This window comes from Cryptotermes secundus, unplaced genomic scaffold (genome assembly GCF_002891405.2).
Source record: "Cryptotermes secundus unplaced genomic scaffold, Csec_1.0 scaffold299, whole genome shotgun sequence".
NCBI lineage: Eukaryota > Metazoa > Arthropoda > Insecta > Blattodea > Kalotermitidae > Cryptotermes > Cryptotermes secundus.
The window spans coordinates 203376-226505 of record NW_019739215.1 but is presented as its reverse complement, the minus strand read 5'-3'; the positions used below and the strand labels follow the sequence as shown (position 1 = coordinate 226505).

Genomic DNA, 23130 nt, shown 5'->3' with positions numbered 1-23130 from the left:
CACCTATCATCTGGGGCTGGTACAATAGGCCAAAAGTGGCCGAAGTACAAGGGAGTTAGTTCCACCCCACTGGAAATAAAAAAGAAAGATATTTGTATATCAAAGCAGAGAATAAATATTTATCACTAGAACTCCTGAGTTCTTTTTCGGACACTCTTGTGTGTTATGTATTATAGTGAAGGCAAAAAAAAAAAGGTAAATCTATCCCTATAGCAGGCCGTGGACGCCCATAGGATTGCGAGAGGTCGAGGCTCCCACATTTTCTAGACCAGTGTTTCCCAACCTTTTTGATGCCGCGGAACCCCTGTACCGAGTGTTTATTGACCACGGCCCCCATAAAACCCAAAATGGAAATTTCTTATATTTTACATATCATGAAAGTGGAGCAGTAACTTACAATTTTACAACGCTAAATGTGTCATTTATGACAATAAAATACTGTTATAAATGGAGCTTATTCGGAAGATCACGAACATATCAATTAGGCCTAATATTATGAATTTAACACTCACCAAATCAACGACCCACACTTTAATCACCGATCCATATCTAAATAAGATCGTGAATAAACTGAAAATCAGAAGTTTCGTTGTGAACTCAATTATTTGAACAAGAGCAGAAAAACTGAACATTAAACCGAGAAAAACCCACTTGTATAATATTATAAAAATCCAGTGCACAAAAACCAAAGACACACAGGCTGTTCGCTCTGCCACTGAAATGAATAGGAAACGTGGTCAAAGGTCCTAGCTTCATTCCCAACCAAAGAGGGATGGATTTGCGGGGGGTGGAGGGGGAGACTGGTCAGACAGCAGGTAAGCAGGACAGCAGTCCACCCTGAAACACGGGTCTGAGATGCAATGGGCCGACCAAAAGAAAATCCTTGGATAAAGCTGTACAAATCGTTGGTTATTCACCTCTGCTTTACAAAGGGAAGGTACCGTTACGGTACCAAGAGTCCCGTTAAATTTTACTTCAACCATGCGCCTCAAGAGCCAGAGATATACACTGCAAATATCCCAGGTGTGAGGAATATGATAAGATAAAGTTAAATGAAAATAAACTATCCCGCGGACCCCTTTTGAATTACTCGCGGACCCCCCGGGGTCCGGCACCACAGGTTGGGAACCAGTGTTCTAGAAAATCGGCTCACAGATGGCGGTTAGGTTGTGAGCATCACGCGCTGGCCATTCTTTACCCCCGGGAACGCTCCTGGTGCTCCTGCTACTCATTTCTGTTGCAGACCGAGTCGACCCCGGTTACAGTGCGGCTGGAAGAACAGTTTATGTGTATGCCTTTACTTGGGCGTTCTGGGAATGCAAGGTAACTCATTCATCACTGTGTTACAGTGTAGGAAAAGTTGCTCATACTTTGAACGACCAACCCATTCACTGTCAACGAAGTGGAGGACCCATGCTCAAAACATGGCAAAAATTCATTGAACTAAAAAAAATATGGTCATGGTTTCAAACGGCGACCGAAAAGGATGACAGTGCTGGTGGAGGCCAGTAACAAATTATTACTCTGATTTGCTTTGCCCTGAACACGTCGACCCTGAAGACGGTGATAGCGTGTACCCCCGAAACATCGGCAATATCGCCCACGTCCGCATGATGTATCAACCCAAGAACACGATAACACAGCGGGAAATAATGCAACAACCCCTTTCAGCATACCAACATATGTCTGCACGCAACCTAACAAAACTTCTAGCTTGAAATTTTAAATACAAATTTTTATGGTTATGTTTTTATGCCATTTTATGCTATTTATATCATATATCATTTAACACTGTATTCTTTTTTATCATTTTTTACCTTTTTAAATATTGTGAATATATTCCCAAGATATATTTGCTACAACACAGAAATCTGCTAACAAACACGGACCCGTGTTGTACCCAGTGTGTTTAATCACTTGAGATATGTTCATTTAAGGTCTGATGATGACAGAATTGTGTAGATATTTACAGGAGACCCGACGGTTCTCTGGGCCATAGAGTGTACCGCAAATCCACCCATACAAACTTCTATCTCAACGCTGCGTCCCACCACCACCCTTCCAAGAGGCAAGCTGTACTTTCCGCATTGGTGCACCGGGCAAGAGCTCCGTGCGATCAAGACAGCCTGCATGCGGAGTTGGTGCTCCTGGGGGGGGGCGTTTTCAGGCAGATCCACAGAGTTCTCAACCGTCGTCCGAACATCAGTCGGCCCGACTATAAGCCGGACTCAGTCGCCTTCCTGCCCTCTGTCGGGACTATATTCAACCGAATCAGCAGAGTGCTCTCCCGGCACAACATGAAATCAGTGGGCCTGCCTCCAAAGAAATTATCTAGTATCCTCCGGCCGGTCAAAGATAGCCTGGGACTAAGGACAATGTGTGTATACAGTATCCCATGCGAGTGCGGCAAGGTCTATATTGGGCAGACTGGCCGTTCCGTGGACACGAGGTTGAAGGAGCATCAGCGGCGCATCCGTCTCGAACATCCGGAGAAGTCAGCTGTGGTTGAACACAGCATCGATTTGGGACACCGCATTCAGCTTCAGAATACCTGCATCCTCGCCACCAAGACTCGGTATATGAGCGAACCTTACAGTTCCATAAAATTGTTGGAAAATTCTTGAGTAGCTGATCGACTGGTGGCTTCTCAAGGAAGACTCAGCCCCACAGAATTAGTTACTTCCCATGCGGAGTGACATCCATTCCTGTCAGTGTTCACATGACTTTTCTTTTTTGCGGTTTATCTTGCGACGCCACTATCTACACTAGCTTATATAGGGACGAACAGTAAGATGATTGATGAACTGGAAAGGATCTGGAAGGAAACGGTTATGGCCTAATCGAGGCACTATCCTGGCATTTGCTTAGAGGGACTGAGAAAAGTCATGAAAACCTCAGTCAGGATATCCAATGTTCCGGCCGACGTTCGAAAAGAACACCTCACCACTATGAGTTTCGCGCATTACTACTATGCCTTCCACCCGGTGCTTTCGCCTTCCTGTTGTATCTACAGTGGTGAAAACGCTACCAGGCCATGAAGGTCCATAGGGTTGTGAGACGTCGAGGCTCCAAAATTTTTTCTACACAATCTGCACAGAGACGGCGGTAAGGTTGTCAGCCTTAAGCGCCTGCAGCCCTTCCCCCCCCCCTCCCGGGGAGTAGTTGGTTAAGACACTATGATACAAGCCGGAAGGTCGCGGACTCGAGTACCGATGAGGTGGATTTTTGTTCAGTTGACCTAACCCTTCCAACCGCACTTTGGCCCTGGGGTCGACTCAGCCTCTAACATAAATGAGTACCAGGAATTTACAGCTGTTCCGTTCGCTAATTGTCCTAGAGGAATTATGTGAGCGGAATTGCCGTCATTACTGTATGGAAATAAAGAAATGCTGTAAAATACATGTCGGACAGCTTCATTTTGAATTCAGACGCTGCAAAGTAATTTAATATTAATGCAGTTTATTCAAGGTGTAATGATACTCTTAACATGCTATGAATTTTCTTTCCAAAAATGCAACACAGAACTTAAGTCATACAAACTTCAGTAGTAAGCCTGACGTTTCTTCACGCCAGTTCTAACTTCTCTACAATTTGCAGTTCAGGAGCAACGCCGAATCTCCAGTGAAATCAAAACTACGGCGTAAAAATTATTAAAACCAATTCATTAAAGACACTGACGGTTCGTAACATGAACCAAACGTCATACCTTCGTGTGGTTCCCTCTAAGCTACACAATGACGTCATACTGTTGTTTCTGTAAGGACATGGGATTGATTCAAAAGGCCAAATTTGTGAAAGTTGTTTTTCCACTTACTACGTGCATCAAGTGATCACCACGCGGTGCCACGGTTGTATGTACGTATAAAAGAACATTGGTCGATAAGATTGTCATAGCAAATATACGGAACACTCGTCACCGAGAAGGTGTACTCGTAGCATTGTCATGTTAAACAGACAGTCTCACAGCTTGCAGACATTTTAGATGTCTTCTCTTTGGTCAGAGTGGAATATTGATTCATACGACAGTAATAATAAATAATTTATTTTTTCAGTATTTTCAGTCATTTTAAGGGAAGCCGGGATAACATAGTCAGTATAATGACGGGCTAAGGGCTGGACGACCGAGGGGTCGGAGTTCGAGTCTATTTTTCTATTCTAGACGTCGTCCAGGCTGGCGGTACCGCCCATCCAGCCTCCTATCCAATTGGTATCGGGGGCTCTTTCCTTGGAGGTAAAGCGGCCGGGGCTTCAAGCTGATCATTCACCTCCGACTAGCGCTGAAGTCAAGAAAACCTGGATCTATTCCGTACATCCACTCCACTAGACACATTCATGGCGTAGTGCTTAATTAGTTAAACCTTAGAGTTTATTTTAAGAAAAACCTGGTTGATGAAGAAGCAATGTTGCTAGAGTGATCTCATGTCAGAAGTGGACAAAACTCTGCGATAATGCGAATTACACGTATTACAGAGGTCTGCGGTTCGAACAAAGGCCAGACAGCCTTTTTTCATAACTGTCATTTTCTGTGATTCTCGCCAGTTTCTGCAGAAAAATGTCTACAGAGTACCTTGAAATAAGACACAATTGCTACCACTCAAATCTGACCCTACATTATCTCTATATCTGATTTAACATCATTAAAAGCCGCGCCGTAGCTCAAGCGCTTAGTCACTACCTTCCCACAGTGGTGTCCCCGGTCCGATCCCGGGGTCTGGTCAAGTGGGATTTGTGGTGGACAAAGCGGCGATGGGACAGGTTTTCTCAGAGTACTTCAGTTTCTCCTGCCAATTCTCATTCCACCCATTGCTCCACAATCACTATCATCTATCATCTGTGGCTGGTACAATAGGCCAGTTGTGGCCACAGTACCAAGTGGAGTCAGTCTCACCCCACAAGAATAATAATAACAATAAAAACATCATTACTGCCGTGCCACAGCTCGGACGGTTAGTGACTGGCTTCCCAATGAAGCGGCTAGATTTGATTCCAGGTCAGATCATGCCGAATTTGTGATTGAGAAAATGATAGTGGGGTGGGTTTTCTCAGAGTTCATCGGCTTGCTCTGCAAATTCTTATTTCGCCAACTGCTCAACGTTCATTACTCATTCTGCCTTCCACGCTATATACTATCGATGTTGAGAGCGTTGTTAATTCAATTTAATTCAATTCATTCAATTCATGTTTATTTACGTGCTATAACTTAACAGCACAGTGGCCAATTACAAAGTTAGCACGAGTCTATAAAGATACAGAAAAATAATTAAACACAATACAAATGTGACAGAAATAAATCTGTGAGCATAAATCTAAAGAAGACTTAAATATATACATATATTTCTGAATTATTATGAATGTTGCTAATACTATTAGCAACTAGATACTAAGATAAGACAACTGGGAGTGGTAGCATAAAATTAATACCAAGTCTAATAAATTAATACCAATTACATAAGAAAATTAAAGTTAGCCGAGGTATACACATTTGTAGTTAATGAGAACACTAATCCAGTAACACCGTAAAAAATTTGGTACATGCTTGTAAAATATGATTCAGAGAAACCGCTCCGTGTGCAAATATGTCGAGATCTTCACCCACCGCGTTGGTAGCAAGGGCGCACCGAGAAGAGGGACAGTGTCTTTTTGGGGACGAACGCTAAAGGTAGAGAAGTCTCGAACATGGCAAGTAGGAACACGAAGACTAGCATTATCCAGAAGGGAGGAGCAGGATTTAAGGCCACGATAAACCTGAATGAAGAAGAGTGCATCAATAATAATAAAATGTATCTTATTAATATATTCACCGAACAGTCACCCATCCATCCACTTCCTGTTTGTCCTCCGGAATCTGCCTCATTTAAATGTGTGGTCTAGGTCCTTATATATATCTGTGTACTTGCACACTTCTCTATCCATCTATGGCTCTACAGTCCTTGGTTGAACCTTGGCCGCTTTTTCAGTTTCTTAATATTTTTACACAGTGGTAGTACTCCTTGGACGGGGGATCAGCCCATCGCAAGGCTACTACCTGCACACAGGACAGCATAGACACAGAATAAACGGAAGCAGACATCCATGTCTCACCCGGGATTCGAACCAACGACCCCAGCGTTGAGCGGGCGAAGACAGTTCGTGCCTTAGAACGCGCGGTCACTGTGATCCGCATTTGCACACTTCCCTTTCATAAAATCCGACGGCATCTCAATATCGGGCTTCCAGAAAAAAGAAATGAGCAAGATGCGTATTTTGAAATTTATTTTTGTCGATTTCTGCTCCTCTACAAAACAATGCAGCCAATATGCATAACCTGGGGAAATGGCAAGCCAAATTTTTGTCCCGGACTGGAGGGGTGTTTTACAAAGTATGGGTATAAACTGGCAAAAAGTGCCTGAATATTACGCGGCGTGACACCGGGCTTACGAGCACGCAATACGGCATTAACACAAACACCTCCTGTGCTCCCGTTACTAAGAAATGTTACAGAATCAATAGAATCCTAAAGGAAATGTACGACTTCCAGGACCTAAACGTAGATGGAAACATAATATTAAAACTGACATTACATTTAATCGCTGGGAGAGTTTACGTTGCATTTATCAGGCTTAGGTTAGGGGTCAGTAGCGGGTTGTTATAACCACAAGATGAACCTTCGGGTTCCGTGCGAGCAGAGAATTTCTCGACTACTTTTACCTTCGCGACTAGCAGCTATGAAAGTACCCTGCTCCATGGCATTAGTCGCATCATAAGCAGCAAAGGTATTGGCCCATTTCTTGAACAGAAACAACGGTTTTGACGTAAAGGAAGACAAAAAGATTTATTCTAATAACAAATTTCTTGACATACAAGTAGTAGGATGGCAGGATTTCACTTTCCGATCAAAGCGGAAATAACACTTGATGAAATAAGAAATAATTAGCTGAAAATTTGAATAACATTGGACTAGCCAATCAAAGTGGCTGTGCGGTCTAAGTCATGAAGAGTCTTCGCCCTTTCGAACACTGGGGTAGTGGTTTCGAATCCCACTCGAGGCATGCATGTCTGTGTGCGTCTATTCTGTGTTTGCGTTGCTCTATGTATAGGTAGGCCGGTCACGGTAGCCGAGCGGTCTAAGGCATGTACTGTCTTCGCTCGCTTGGAAACCGGGATCGTGGGTTCGAATCCCACTCAGGGCATGGTTGTTTAATTTGTATGCGTGCGTTTTTCTGTGTTTTTGTACCTTGCGACGAGCTGATCACCCACCCAAGGAGTCCTACAGACTGTGTAAGATCTAGAAAAACCTAAGTGAACGCAGAAGTTCATGGAGGTAGGCCTAGGCCCACTGGGGCTGTAGCGCCAAGGGAGGGGAAAAATGTATAGGTAGAGGCCTTGCGACGGGCTGATCCCCCGTCCAAGGAGTCCTACCAGCTGTGCTTGTGTAGGATTAAGAAACTGAAGAAAGGCCAAGGCCCAACAAAAAGCCTTAGAGTCATAGACAGGCATGGGAACTTTAGGCAGTAAAAACTTAGCACATCTTTTCTGATTTGGATAGGATTACACTGAGGGCGGACTAACGCTTTCGTAGAGAGCATTTGGTTCAATGGGGCACCGACCTCCCGTCCGGGTTCGATACCCGCTCGAAGACAGATGCGCCAAGAGAGTGCTCTGCAGTCGCCTGCTATCACGTTCACTAATGACAGTGATGCCACACGCTGCGGCTGCCAACCATGTAACTTGTAATACACTGAACTTTTATATTTAACCGATTAATCGGTAAACTGAGTTAAAATAAATAAAGAATGATCTAGTTTTTCATAGACATGCAGATTGATTTATTAGTGAATGAATTATGACCTATGGTGCAGAATCGTTCTTGAAAGGTTCATAATTATTAACTTGATCAAGAAAACACCATGGCGGCCTCACTCGCCGTATCATTCACAGGTATGCGAGACTGCGGCAGTCTCCGAAACGGCTCACCGCCCGTCTACACTTCATAGCATACAGTCGCCATGAAATCTTAAAATAACAAATGATTTTATGGAACCCGAAGATTCATTATCTTGTTCATAGGAAACCACAAAATGGCCTTCATCTGAGTTCTTTTTATTGCTAGTGGGGTGGGACTAAGTCCCTTGTACTGCGGCCACTTTGGCCTATTGTAACAGCCCCAGATGATAGGTGAGGGTGATTGTGGAGCAATTGGTGGAATGAAGATTGGCAGGGAAAATCGAAGTACTCGGAGAAAATCTGCCCCAGCGCCACTTTGTTTGCCACAAATCCACTTGACCAGACCCGGCATCGAAGCCGGACCGCCGCGGTGGGAAGCCAGAGACTAACCGCTTGAACTATGGCGCGGCCGTCATCTGAATTAGATGAATGCAGTTTATACGTTCACAGCCTATTTCTTTACGATTTATTTTAATATTATCCTCTCACTTAGTTCTACCAAATAGTCCCTCCGCTCATGTTTCAGAATAAACTTTTGTAGGAATTTCTCACAACTTCCATGCTTGCTATACGTTTCACTCCTCCCACTCCCCTTAATTTGGCCGCCTTAATATTATGTGTGGCATGTACTGTCTTCGCTCGCTTGGAAACCGGGATCGTGGGTTCGAATCCCACTCAGAGCATGGATGTTTGTGTGCGTTTTTCTGTGTTTGTGTACAGGTAGGGGCCTTGCGACGAGCTGATCACTCGCCCAAGGAGTCCTACCGAATGTGCAAGATTTAGAGAAACCGAAGTGAACGGAGAAGTTCATGGAGGTAGGCCTAGGCCCACTGGGGCTGTAGTGCCAAGAAAAAAAATATATTATCTGTGGCATGTACTGTCTTCGCTCGCTTGGAAACCGGGATCGTGGGTTCGAATCCCACTCAGGGCATGGATGTTTAGTTTGTGTGTGTGCGTTTTTCTGTGTCTGTGTACAGGTAGAGGCCTTGCGACGAGCTGATCACCCGCCCAAGGAGTCCTACCGACTGTGTAAGATCTAGAAAAACCGAAGTGAACGGAGAAATTCATGGAGGTAGGCCTAGGCCCACTGGGGCTGTAGTGCCAAGGAAAAAAAAGATATTATCTGAGGAGAAGAATTCCTGCGCATTATTATAGTTCTAATTATGCCACTTTCTCTGTCTTCCTGTTACTTCCTCTCTCTCAGGTCCCAAATATTCTCCTCAACGCTGTTCTCGGACACCTCATTTCATGATCTTCACTCAGGGTAAGGAAACCACACTCATATTAAATAATACACGTCTATAAAATTGTTGGCCGATCACAGTGGCCTCGCGGTCTAAGGCATGAACTGTCTTTCCTCGCTCGAACACTGGGGTCATAAGTTCGAATTCCACTTAAGGCATGGATATCTGTGTATACGTTTAGTCTGTGTTTGTGTTGTCCTGTGTGTAGGTAGAGGCCTTGCGACGGGCTGATCCCCCGTCCAAGGAGGTCTACCGAATGTGTATAGGATCTATAAAGTGAAAAAGCGAGCAGAGCCCAACAAAAGGCAAATAATACTGATAATAACGCGGTAGCGCAGTGGTTGAGGGGCTATGCTACAAGCCGGAAGGTCGCGGGTTCAAGTCCCGAGGAGGTCATCGGATTTTTTTTCAGTTGACCTAATCCTTCCAGCCGCACTAGGCCCTGGGGTTTAATCAGCCTCTAACAGAAATGAGTACCAGGAATCTTCCTAGGAGGTAAAGAGCGGTCGGCGCGTAAGGCTGACAACCTCACCGCCATCTTTGAGCCGATTGTCTAGATAATGTGGGACCCTCAACGTCTCACAACCCTATGGGCCTTCACGGCCTGGTACTGAGATAGCTTTACTTTTTACTTACTTTAATAATAATAATAATAATAATAATAATAATAATAATAATATTGTTTCTTACGCCTTATTTTAAACTTTAGATTAGATAAGAGATAGAGAATAGAAGGTTCTAATGTAAACGAAGTGAAATGAATTCAATCTGCTGTTTATTTTCTGTTGAATATAATTAGATTTCTAATACCGTTTCTAGGGAAGGAACATGCTACATCTTAAGGGATTTGTTACCTTACATTATGGTGCTAATATCATGTTTCTGGACATTATCCGTCGTACTGTTTTATATAAACAGGGCGGTATATAATGCCCAGAAACATAACATTTGTATTAATGTACCATCGTCACAGGATTTTAGATCTTACATTACGTTGCTGTTGCGCATTCTGGTGACGAAGTAACAAGTGTTTTAATTTTCACTCCAGTTATGCAACGAAGATATAGCCCAGTTCCTAAAGTTAAAATTTGTCCTGTGTAATACATAATTATGTAAAGGTAAATGTAAAGGTAAAGGTGCATGCACTGTCTTCGCTCGCTCCGAAGTTGGGATTGTGGTTTCGAATCCCACTCAGGGCATGGATGTTTGAGTGCGTTTCTCTGTGTTTGTCTACAGGTAGAGGCCTTACGACGAGCTGATCACCCGCCCAAGGGTCGTACCGTATGTGTAAGATCTAGTAAACCGAAGTGAAACGGAGAGTTTCATGGAAGTAGGCCTAGGCCCAAATGAGGGCTGTAGCGCCAATAAAAAGAAAGGTAATGGTAAAGTTGTCCCTGTGCTTAATTAATTAAGCACTACGCCATGGAGGTGTATGGGAAGTTGAGGTATAGCTCCACATTTTCTTGACCTCGGCTCTAGCTGGAAGTGAGTGGTGACCTTCACGCCCGGGCCGCTTTACTCCCCGGGGAAAGAGGCCCCCATACCCATTGGATAGGAGGCTGGATGGACCCCGGAGCCGGTCTGGACGACGTGAAGAAATTCTTGACCATACCGGGACTCGAACTCCGACCCCTCGGTCGTTCAGCACGTAGCCAGTCGCTATTCCGACTACGCTATCCCGGGTCCATGAAAATATATACACGACATAAACACTTGTACATTAAGTTCAGGCGGCATTTAAAGAGAATATTAGATATTCAGAGTCTGGAATATTAAGATAGCAGAGTAATACAAAAAAGAGCTCCGTGATTTTAGTCTGCAAGCGAACTATACCGACCGAGCGACCGTCGCTCGTCGGCGAATTTTACTGCCAATTTTAGCGGATGGGGGTGTCGCGTGGTCAGCGCAACGAATCCCCACGGTCGTTAATTTCGGTGTTCTAGACCAGAGCTGCTATTTCATTGATATAGCTCCTCAATTATCACCACGAGGCTGAGTGGACCCCGTTCCAGACCCACTACTTCTCAGAAAATCTGGTAGCGACGGGGAATCGAACCCGGAGCTCTGAATCTGTAGCCAGGAACTCTGACCACTAGACCACAGAGGCGATCAAGAGAACAGAGTAATATATGGCTCAACTGTTTATTCAAGTCAAGGGAATAATCGGCGATTAGTAGCGAATCATAGCTTTACCTAATAACAGCGACAGTTCTACTAATATCAACAGCAGTTCATAGGGCTCACATCTTTCCGATCTGCCTGTAATGCCACAAGCAACTCGTTACGTGTGCAGGAATCAGAAGAAATCTCGGAACCAGATATCTGAAAAGCGGTTAAATGAAGCAGATCGCCGCTTACATTGAATCAAAACGAAACATATAATATAGCCTGCATTAGAATGTAATTTTCCTATTAGTATTTTCAAGTACTCTGTTACGTTATATTACAGAGCGCTTGAGCTGATGTTTATAGCCAAAGGTAAAAGGTTAAGGTGTCCTTGTGCATGACTAATTAATCACTACGGCATGAAGGCGTATGGGGGAGTGGGCGTATAGATCTATATTTTCTTGACCTCAGCACTAGCTGGAGGTGAGTAGTCGGTTTCACGCCATGGCCGCTTTACCCCGGAGAAAGAACCTCCGGTACCCATTGGATAGGAAGTTGGGTGGATCCCAGAGCCGGTCTGAACGAAGAGGGAATTCTTACTGGGACTACAACTCCGACCTCTCGGTCGTCCAGCACGTAGCCAGTCGCTATACCGACTACGTTATCTCGATTTTATGAAAATATGTCATAGCCGATTATTCAGTGTAGTCCCAATGTCTGTTTACTTGCCTTCCAGCGCTACTAAGACGGCAAAGACGGCTATCCTGAGGATAACTAATTAGCAAGGTATAAACTGAGTGTATCTAAGCGTCATTCTTCCCCGAAGTTTCAGTTAGTACATAGATATATTGTGATGGTGATGATAAGGAAAGCAACCGCCTGCGGGTGTGATCTGTTGTAGCTCAGTTAATTGGCCGATTACTGACGAAATATTGAGATTCCCAGCACAAACAATATATTCTTTGGCGTCACTTCCAGAACCGTCCTGTTGCCCACCCGCCCTTCTACTTCTACACACTGAGACACCAATTGCGTCCCAGAGAATTAGAGCGGCTGCAGCGTGAAGCTAACCACTCACCTCCATCTAATTCTAAGGTAAAAATGGCCACGAGCATGCAGCACTTGAGAAACGCGAAGATTTAAATTGTGTGCCCCTTTAGACCTATGTACATTTACAATTCCTCGAAGTGGCCTTTAGTTATATGAGAGATGTGTGCAATGATGACAAAATAAAGACGTCTCTGTGGTTTAAAACCATGGGTATTATCGTTAGGGCGAGGGGCTCAAACATTACCCACTTAAGGCCACAGCCAAGGGCTTGAAGTCCGAGATGTCATATAAATTTATAGAGGAGAAAAATACTGTAATTCATAGCCCTACAGGTAACCTTACTAAAATTTTAGAATTTTGACGTTTCTTAATCTAAACTTTATTATGCAAAATTAAGTCACTTCAGTGCTTTACAATAAGTGTTACAAATATCGGACACCTGTATTACCATAAAGAATATTGGTCCAAATGCAGCCGGTATATTTTCAAGCTACATATAAACACACATAAATCTATTTTACTTACTTTTTTAACGTCAGCATCCTTTTTCGCATAATCCATTGTTGCTGATGGAAGACTAAGTAAACTGCCTTTGATGCTTCAGCAGACCGGTCTCCTTCTGTACTCTTTTTACAGTTCGTTTCATTGAACCCGTCTCTAAGGATTTACGCCGAGGAATCTGCAGCGAAAGAAGAACAAAGTTGCAAGTCCAACGCGGAAGAGTGCAGTGGAAAAGTGTATGATTTTAAACCCGGCGGCGTCCCGGAGAAAGTAAGTCAGGCGAACGGTTCCAACAAACATGAATGAACTACTGTCCTACGAATCCCAAATTATTAACTCTATGTTTTCAGTGGCCGCAGCAATTGCAGCACTATAACAATGTAAAAGCATAATGGTTCTAAACTCATAGCTGAAGATCTTCGAAATAATCCCAGAAATTTACACAACTAACTTTTTTTATTATTATTTTTTTTTTTTTAATTTCGCTTAGTGAGGGGTGGAGTCCAACTGGGTCCACTCGGCACGGCGGCCACTGATTGGCCTATTGTAGCCTGCCCCGGGTGATTATGATGATGGAGAATTTGGTGGAATGAAGATTGGTTGGGGAAACCGAAGTACTCTGAGAAAACCTGCCCCAGCGCTACTTTGTCCATCACAAATCCCACTTGACCAGACCAGGGATCGAACCCGGGCTGTCGCGGTGGGAAGCCAGCGACTAACCACTTGAGCTATGGCGCGGCCAACGAACACCTTACTCAGAACTTCTCGGAAGACAAACAAAAAGGTGTTCTAGGAATTACTATTTCACTGTCAGAGAGCAGACTTCCTTGCGATAAATCCGCGGTGGTTGATGCTGGGAGAGTGGGAGGTAATTTCACCCTTCGCCTTAATTAAGTTGAATGCACAGAAGCAGGGCAGGCAGAAAGAAAGGACTGTTTGACCTGTCCACACTTTAATGACAGTGACTGGTCTCACATAATAACCGCCTCTTACTGAGTAGCAAGTAGATTAGAGAGGTATCTTTTATCTTGTTTCGTTCTTTGCCAGCTGGACCGTTCCCAGGCCGGCGCAAGAAGCGAGAAGTAGCCGAGAGACATGGATGAGACGGTATGGAAATGACGCCGCCAAACAGCTTCGTAAAGTGGTTAACGAACCGTGTGACTTTTTAAGATGACCATGTATCTCACAGGCTCTGCTCCCAGCCTCCTTTCTCTGGGCTACTGTAAACTTTCCCTCATGTAAATCACAAGTCATTCTTTATATCGATTTTTTACTTGGTAGACATGAATGGTACAAGATTGTAATTTATCACCTCAATATTTGTTTCCTTGCCAAGGAGGAACTAACTTCATGGAGCAGAATCCCTCTTGATAATCTAATAGTCGCTCAACTGGTCACGAAACTACTCGGCTTTTATGGAACATGAGTTATTACTGTGTTTATAAGAGCTCACCACTGACTCCTATCTTGAGCCAGATGAATCCAGTCGATATTATCACATATCTTTTCTATAATATATATTTTAATATTTTTATCCCGTATATTTCTGCGTGTCCTAAATCGTCTAGTCCCTTCAGGTTTCCTGAAATTTAGTATAGGATTCTCATCTCTTCCATGCGTGTTACGTGCCCAGCCTATATGCAGCGAAGACTGCACTATATAAGAGCTCCACATTATGCTGTTCTCTACGGCCTGCTGTTACTTATGTTTTACATCCCAATATTCCCTTCAGCCTCTTGTTCTCGAACACAATCCACGCCCTCCTTCAGGGTGACAGGTTGCGTAAGAATGCGGCCATGTCTTACAAAATCAGTTAATGCAAATTTGCATTACATCGATCCACGAATCAGACGCGATATTGACACTGACCTTGATTTTTTTTCCCGGCGCTACATTCCATGATGAACTTTGGCCTCTTTTACGATTGCTCGGCACTGGTCCCGGTCCTGACTTTCGTCTCCACTTGGGTGTTTCCACCCAACTGCAATCGTTAAAAGCTTTTTATGGGGTGTGGTTGTTAACCCCACGCCCAATCCTAAGCTGAAGGAACAGGTTATACCTTTTTATCTCAAGCATCACCTTTGACCTGTCCGGCATGGGAGGCCCTACCAGAAGCTACGCTACCGCCGGCATAGCTCTCAGGAACATATGACCGCCTAAGACCCATTGCTACGTCGAAGTAGGAATACTTTCGGCGGGGGGGAGGGACTTTGGTCCCTTATTTAACAAAATTTTCTTTACTAACAGAAGTTTTTTAAGGAAATAATAACATTTTCTCTTACTATTGTAGCTATTTCGGAATAGAAGGCATGGGGCTCTGGGCCTATTTGTATAAAGTTATTGCTGAGTTCGGAGTTTGCGATAAATATTTATTTAAGCTCTATATAACTATTGCCAGTCACGGTAGCCGCGCGGTCTAAGGCATGTACTGTCTTCGCTCGCTCGGAAGCTGGGATCGTGAGTTTGAATCCCACACAATGCATGGCTGTTTGGTGTGTGTGTATGCGTTTATTCTGTGTGTTGTCCTGTGTTTAGGTAGAGGCCTTGTGACGAGCTGATCATCCGACCAAGAAGTTCTACCGTCTGTAAAATGATCATGAAACTGAGAAATCAGCCCTGTGCTCCACAGTGGGAGGGAGAGGAGAGAAAGTTGAAATATTCTTCATCTTAACGCTGCCCTTTATTCTTGCCTGGAGAAAGAAGTGGGTAGATTGGAGAAACGAACAGCATTTTAATTAGCAAAACGATGCAATAACCAACCAGTCATATCCTATTACGGTAACATTCAACACAGCTAACGTAAACCTGCCCAGACAAGCCTTTATAGGAATGAATCCTATAAGTAAACCGGATTTGGACAGCAATAATTGAGGAAGTTAGGTGGGCCTTAATAAAAGAAAGAATGGTTCAAGTAAGTAGCTATACACAGCATTAGCAAATTACTTTGAAGCTCAAGTACACAGTTCATCTACTGAAATACACTAGAGATAAGGAAGTACTTTCCAGAAATTTGTTTGGTGTATGCTAAGTGGTTATTGTTTACTCTTTATTCTAATACTTTAGTAATATTTATCATTTTCTAGCGACGTATTCATTTCAGTGAGATATAGTACGATGATTTTAAATTATGTATAGGAACGAAGTATCCTGGATTATTTGAACATACTAACCCACCATTTGCCTCGATATACCGAGAAAGAAGACTATGAGCCTTAGCACAGCCTGGTCGCGGCCAGCATTAAAATATCCAGTTCAAGAGGCTATAAAAAATCCGTGGCCTGTAGTCCGCAAGCGAACTATACCGACAGAGCGACCGCCGCTTATCGGCGAAGTTCGTGCCAACTTTAGCAGTGAGACCTGTCGTAAATTTAGATATGGCTACTTCTTTGGCATATTTGTGGACAGAGTTGTTTACATTAGATATTATGGGCTCACTATACAGCAATAAACCGAATCTGGATAGAAGGAAACCTGCCTTAATCGGCAAAAATTTCTCTTGTCTCAACAATATAGATTTACAGTAAAAAAAAAAAAGCTCAAAATTAGTCTAGTAAACGGAAATTAACCAATGTTGAAAATGAAAGGGGAACCAGAATTTATCTGATGACAGTGTATTCATATACGCTGATTCGATTTCAGCTCATACACTTTTGTTGCTAACTGTGCTTCCTGGAAGTTGTCTGAGAAGAAATATTCCTGTCACAAACGGGAAGGAATAAAAACCTGTCCATCGACGAACGAGTAGCGAATTCTTTAATGCACCACTGAAGAAAGAAAGAAAGGAATCGAAAAGTGAACGTTTTTAACTTTTTCAGAAGCAACCCACTGGATATCGAATAGCTATAGAAATTAATATTATTTGCAAATTTTCAAATCAGTATCATTATCTTAAGGGTGCGCCAGAATAATGCTATCGCATTTTTGTCCTATTATGCTTTTGTGGTCCAGTGGTCAGAGTTCCTGGCTACAGATCCAGAGGTCCGGGTTCGATTCCCGGGGCTACCAGAATTTCTGAGAAGTAGTGGGTCTGGAATGTGGTTCACTCAGCCTCGTGAGGATAACTGAGAAGCTACTTGAATGGAAAAGTAGCATCCCTGGTCTAGAAAAACGAAATTAACGGCCGTGTGGATTCGTTGCGCTGACCACACAACACCACCTATCCGCTAAAGTTGGCACTAACTTCGCCGACAAGCGCCGGTTGCACGGTCGGTGTAGTTCGCTTGCGGACTAAAGCCACAGAGTTTATTTGTTTTTGTTTTTCATGCTTTATTTGCAACAAGTTAATATCAGAGAAATCGAGAAATTTGGTCATTAACAAATCCAATTACCAGCCTGAACCCCGTCTTTAGTCACTGATACATGTGACAATATTATCTACAATCACGACGATCAGGTTTGTTTCCACTTATATAAATTGGTCCCTTCCACTCATCTAGCAATTTTGCTCTACTCCAAAGAGAATAAATAAATTTATGGGTATCAGAAAGCAAATTTTCACCTACTGATTTTATTTATAGGATCATGAGAATATTAAACGATTTATTTCTCTCCAAACTGTCGATAGCAATCCATCTTCAGAAGAACCAGGCACCCGAACTAAAGAGTTCCCCGTGTTTATTCCAATTTCCCTGTTGTCGTGATTTCCGCATACGTTTAAAAGCTGAAAAACATAATTCTTGCGCTGGCTCAAAATATTATAGGAATCTTCACGCAAATTACCATTCTCAACCTTCACCAAATTATTTCCTGTCTGGCAACCCTGCTTAAATTCATATATACTCTATGAAGGTCTCTGATGTTCATATTTTTACCGGTACTCTTGAATTTGCTTAGTGGTTGGGGGGGAGTAGAGTTTTGTATATTCTAATTTTTATGTTTTTAGACAGCAGACCAGAAGACAAAAGCTTCTGGACTGAATGGTAGCAAGCATTACTCGAATTCAATATAGTTTTAATTTCCTCCTGAACCAGGTTTTGATTTGTTACAGTCATTCCCAAATATGTGAACTGTGCCATATTTTCAGAATATCTGGTACCTATCTGTATGTGGTGATTTTCCCTGTATTTTGGTAATGAGACAGCAACACATACTTTTTTTTTAAATTCGCTTAGTGGGGGTTGGAGTCCAACCGGGTCCACTCGGCACGGCATCCACTGATTGGCCTATTGTAGCCTGCCCCGGGTGATTATGATGACAGATAATTTGGTGGGATGGAGATTGGCAGGGGAAACCGAAGTACTCGGAGAAAATCCGCCCCAGCGCCACTTTGTCCACCACAAATCCCACTTGACCAGACCCGGGATCGAATCCGGGCCGCCGCGGTGGGAAGCCAGTGACTAACCGCTTGAGCTATGGCACGGCCTCCTGCCGGTGCTCTGTCTTTCGAGTCATTCATTTTGTCTTTATGTATTTCTCTTTTTGCTCCTTAAACATATATTGGGATCACGTCTTATATTGTTCAAAATCGATGCATTCGTTTATTTAGGAGTCTGCACTCATTTCAATTTAGCCTACTTCCTATCATTTACTAATTCTGAACAGTTTTCGTCCAACCATGGTTTTTGTTGCTCCGTTAGTAACAACCTAGACACTTTTTGGTTGGAATCTGCAATTCTCTCTAATAATCTGATGTCTGCATTATCATCCAGTTTTGCCAAACTTGACTGAAATTTCAACCTATGAGCCAGGAATATATTCCAGGCTAAGGTAGGACTTTTCCTTTTTGCCACCCGAGACACACACAGCGCCTTCTCTCCAATGGGACCAGGGGCTATTTCTTCGTGGGTAAAACTGCCGCGGCTTGAAAGTGACCATTTGTTTCCCATGTAGTGACGAGGTTAAGAATTCATGGAACTCTACTCCACTCCCTGTACGTATTCTGCTTGGTTCATGGTCACTTCATATTTAAATTTGAAAATGTTACGTCATTCAGATTCTTGGGGCGAAATCCCGCCGTATCAAACTCCTATTTTCCTCGTTTGCTTACCGATAGTGTCTCCCTGACATTCGAGGCCACGAGGTAGTGGTCAGTGTAGAAGTCAGTTCTTCCAAAAACTGGGTACCAGGCACATCTCAAGACAGTTTCTCTTAATGTAGTGGGAAGTGGAGAATTTGGCTTTGTGTCCATCCATCTGGAAACGTCAAATGTATTTCTGAATGTTGCAACATGGGAACATGTTACTGTCTGACAATTAAGCCTAGATATTTTGGTATGCAAAGTTTAGTTAGTTAGTTAGTTATTAGAGAGGGTGGGTTTCCCCATGCACTTAGACCTGTAGTGGTCCATTGTGCTTCCCTCTATGATTTCTACCAGCCTCTATATCCTACCGGTATTGGTGCTTACCATCAGTCCCGCCCAGCCAGCGAGACCGTCTCTACTGGCTGAGAAGTATCTATAATGCTTCCCCCATCTACCGGAGGTATTAGTGACTGCTGTTGGGCGGCAAACGTCCGCAATTTTGGCTCAGTGACCTCCTTTGGAGGTGTGAGGTTCTTTTACGTGCCGTAAAGCTACGACACGGGACCCACGGCTTAAAGTCCCTCCCGGAGGACTTGTTCCCTGAATTTTTCCGCACTTAAAAAATCGACGACCTCCGCCGGGTATTTGAACCCGCGTACTACGAGTCATGAGGTGGGAACGTTACCTCTAGACTTATGGAAAGTTTACTTCTAACTCTACTGTCATTACTAGTTTGACGTGATTATTTGTCACCAGTTGTAGATTTTAAAATATCTTCTTTCCCTAAATTGCACTAAAATCTTCTAAGAGTAGTTTCGTGTGGTGCTTATGGAACTGATCCAATACACACTCAATTTAGTGGTGCATACAACTCTCAGTTTTATCATCACTTTTATCTTTAGTAGGGCTACGCACATTCAGAGCAATATCAATATAATGATGTCTTATATATATCGCATCGTATAACTAAGAAAATATACTCTTTAACTGTTGATACTATTCACTTACGTGCAAAGAAGCCTGCTTTTAAATGATAATTTATCATTTCCATTTCCATATAAAAATATATAATCGCTGCTGGTTCAGTGCCACCCCTATTCCTTCTGACCTCCTGTACTTCCACTGTATCTTATATTTCACCATTCTCTTGCCCCCATTGTAATAAGCTTGCCCCATAGAGACAATTTCTATTCCAAGTCCCAAATCTCATGTTTATTTTCCATTGCTTAGGTCGTTCTAAAATATCTGCCAAAGCCTGAGGCCCTGTACAATACAGAGGTCAAAATGAAAGGCATCCAAAATAAAATAATTATATATCAGAAAACATTTATTATACACGTTTATGGGTTACACCATTACAAAGGAAAACTATCAAAGTTTTTTTTCTGAGTATATAACTTTCTCAAAAAAATTCAACGTGGGCTCCTTTGGTGGCACGACAACTATCCCGACGATATTCAACCTCGTTCCATGGTACTTGAAGCGTGTTTGGTGTTACCGTAGCCACAGCGTCCCTTATGCAGGCTTTCAGGTGTTGAGGGTACTTGATCTTAACCTGGTAGATAACGTTCTTCACATAACCCAAGAAAAAATCCAATGGACTTAAATCTGGTGACCTGGGGGGCCAAACGATTGGTCCATCTCTGCCGATCCATCTCCTAGCCATCTCTCTGTCCAAATGATTCCCAATATGGTGGCAGAAATTTGGCGACGCCCCATCTTCTTGGAGGATAATTTGAGCTGGTAACTGGGGCCGCGCATACAGCTTCAGCATGTCCAAGTACGAACGTAGGGTCACGGTATTTTCCGAGAAGAAAAACAGTCCAGTCAACTTGTCGTGCATTAAGTCGGCCCACACGTTCACTTTGGGGTTGCCCCCAACTCACATGTGACATGTGGAGTTTGACTGCCCCAAATCCTGCAGTTGTATGAGTACCTATTCACACTCGATTGACATGGAACGTCATCTCGTCCGAGAAGCACTCTTGGCGGAGGAAGCTCGGTGACGTGTCAATTCTTTCTAGCGTGGTCACAGCGAAGTTTGTGCGTGCTACTGGTCACTCGGTTTTAGTGCATGAATCATTTGAATCTTGTACTCTCTTAGGCGGAGCCTTTTGTGTAGCACATCGTGCACTGTCGAACGTGGAATTTGCACGTAACTACAAGCTAGCAGCACGAATTGATTTGCGCGGACTTCGCTGGAATATCTCTCTAATGCGATTGATATTTTCTTCAGAGGTCCGCGTCTTTCCAGCAGATTGTACACGCAGCAGGCTACCTGCAGTCCTCAGTTTGTTCCAGAACCGAACGTTTTTCCGTGTAGAACGTTGGCGTCCATATTGCGTTCTAAAACGACGCTGGACAACCGTAAGAGACTCTGCTGGCCACAACACACATTGAACCTGTTCTTGTGGTGTTGACATCGTTACTGAGGTCGTTGAAGGTCACCAACTGGTGCATGCGTGCAGGACGGCCATGAAAAGAAAGCTTTCAGTTTTCCTTTCCGGTTACATAAACCGAATACGTGTATGACAATCAGTTTTCGAGATATATATATTTTTTTTCGATATCTTTCATCCGGACATTCTGTACTTCGTATCATGTTGGCTTTCATTATTTAAACATTTTAAAGACCACACATTCAAAAGTGTTAGTATCGAAGAGTTCTATCTTCTGAGATATAACGCCGTGTAGTCCGTTGATCGTCAACTGACGTTTCTAAGGAACATGTCGCCCCAAACTTCAGGGTTGAAGAATAAGCGAAGCATGAAACTGGCGTGAACGCAGGTGGCAAACGAAGCTCTTTCAGTATACGTAATTGGTAAAGAAGGGATACATCAGAATTTGCCATCACATAACACGGTTACAGAAATATTAGTTCAGGGGCACAGAAATATTAATTTTGAGGAACGAATAGGCTAACAGGAGTAAAAGAGTACTCGTCTTGACATGTTACCGTTGTCTCTCATGCTATTTCTGAGTTAACTTGTAAAAGTAATCGCTCGTGAACTACTTCAAGGAGGTAATGAGCACTCTTAAGAAAACTAAATATTCAGGATATAAGCACCTGAAAGGGGATAAAACTCACCTAATTATTAAGAATTAGTAGCGCTACTGCCAATCGTGAAGTGTCCTAACATCAGTTTATGCGATTGTTACATTTGCAGACTGTGGGAAGCAAAATGATTGCATATATCATTAGACTAAAGAAGAACGACGTTCAAGCTATGCCGCTTAGCCTGCTCATCTTCATAGCACTAAATATGTAATAAATTTACTATACCCCTGCGTCGAAATGAACTCTCAAGCTATATGGCGGATTACATGCTCCTTGCTGACTGACTAAGGAAGTGTCACGATCCACTACTCTTTGCACCGGATGTCGACATTTTTAGAGCGTAACTCTCATATACTGGTCTCCTTACCCAGTGGGTGGGTATTGGGCACACAGGGTTTTCTATCCCCCGTGACTGACCTGTTAACTTGAAAAAGTTGAAAACTTTGACGTCTACCGTATGCATAGGGAAGTGCAGAGTAAAGCAGTAGATAATTTCTTTGGATTATGAGAGATGCCGGGCCGTTCAGTTTCGTGAGATCTCCCAATTACGTATATAATAGACAGGCTTACAGACGCAATTTCACCTCTCACGTTTACGTAAGTGCAAATCGTGAAAGGTTTAGTGTTGTTTAACATGACAAAAGTATACATATCAAAGTAACCACGTCATGCAAGCGGCCTCCGCAGTCTAGAGGTAACGTTCCCACCTCATGACTCGTAGTACGCGGGTTCAAAAACCCGGCGGAGGTCGTGGAATTTTTAAGGGCGGAAACATTCAGGGAACAAGTCCTCCGGGAGGGACTTTAAGCCGTGGGTCCCGTGTCGTAGATTTACGGCACGTAAAAGAACCTCATGTCTCTAGGAGACCTCTGAGCAAAATTAGGCAACATTTCCCGTCCAAGTAGTTTCCAATTCCTCCGGTAGATGGGGGAAGTATTAGGTACCACTGCCGGAGGAGGGGGGACCTCTCTGACAGAAAGGGACTAACTATTAGATACCACTGCCAGAGGAGGTTGGAACCTTGCTGGCAGAAAGGGGCTGATAGTAAGCACCAGTACCGGTAGGGTATGGAGACAGTAGAAATTAAAGGGGGACGCACAATGGACCACTAACCGGTCTAAGTGCATGGGAAAACCCACCCCCTCAATACGGAATACGGAACCACGTCATGCAGCACTGTTCTTCTTGCGATCTAATAGTTATTTAGCTAATAAAAACCTCATAGAGTTTTACGACTTTTTAGAACCCGAAGTAACATTACCGTGTTCACAAAGGCCTGCGACTAGTCA

The 23130-nt window shown here is 43.4% G+C and overlaps 1 protein-coding gene across 1 annotated transcript in view; it reads right to left on the bottom strand.

Annotated features, from left to right (window-relative positions):
- LOC111871698 (putative uncharacterized protein DDB_G0290521) overlaps positions 1 to 12868 on the bottom strand; it is a 270586-nt gene extending 257718 nt beyond the window's left edge. Inside the window, exon 1 of the mRNA XM_033754361.1 lies at positions 12849 to 12868. The gene's annotated coding sequence lies outside the window, so the exon portion shown is untranslated. The remainder of the gene's footprint in view (positions 1 to 12848) is intronic.
- Positions 12869 to 23130: the final 10262 nt, after the last annotated feature.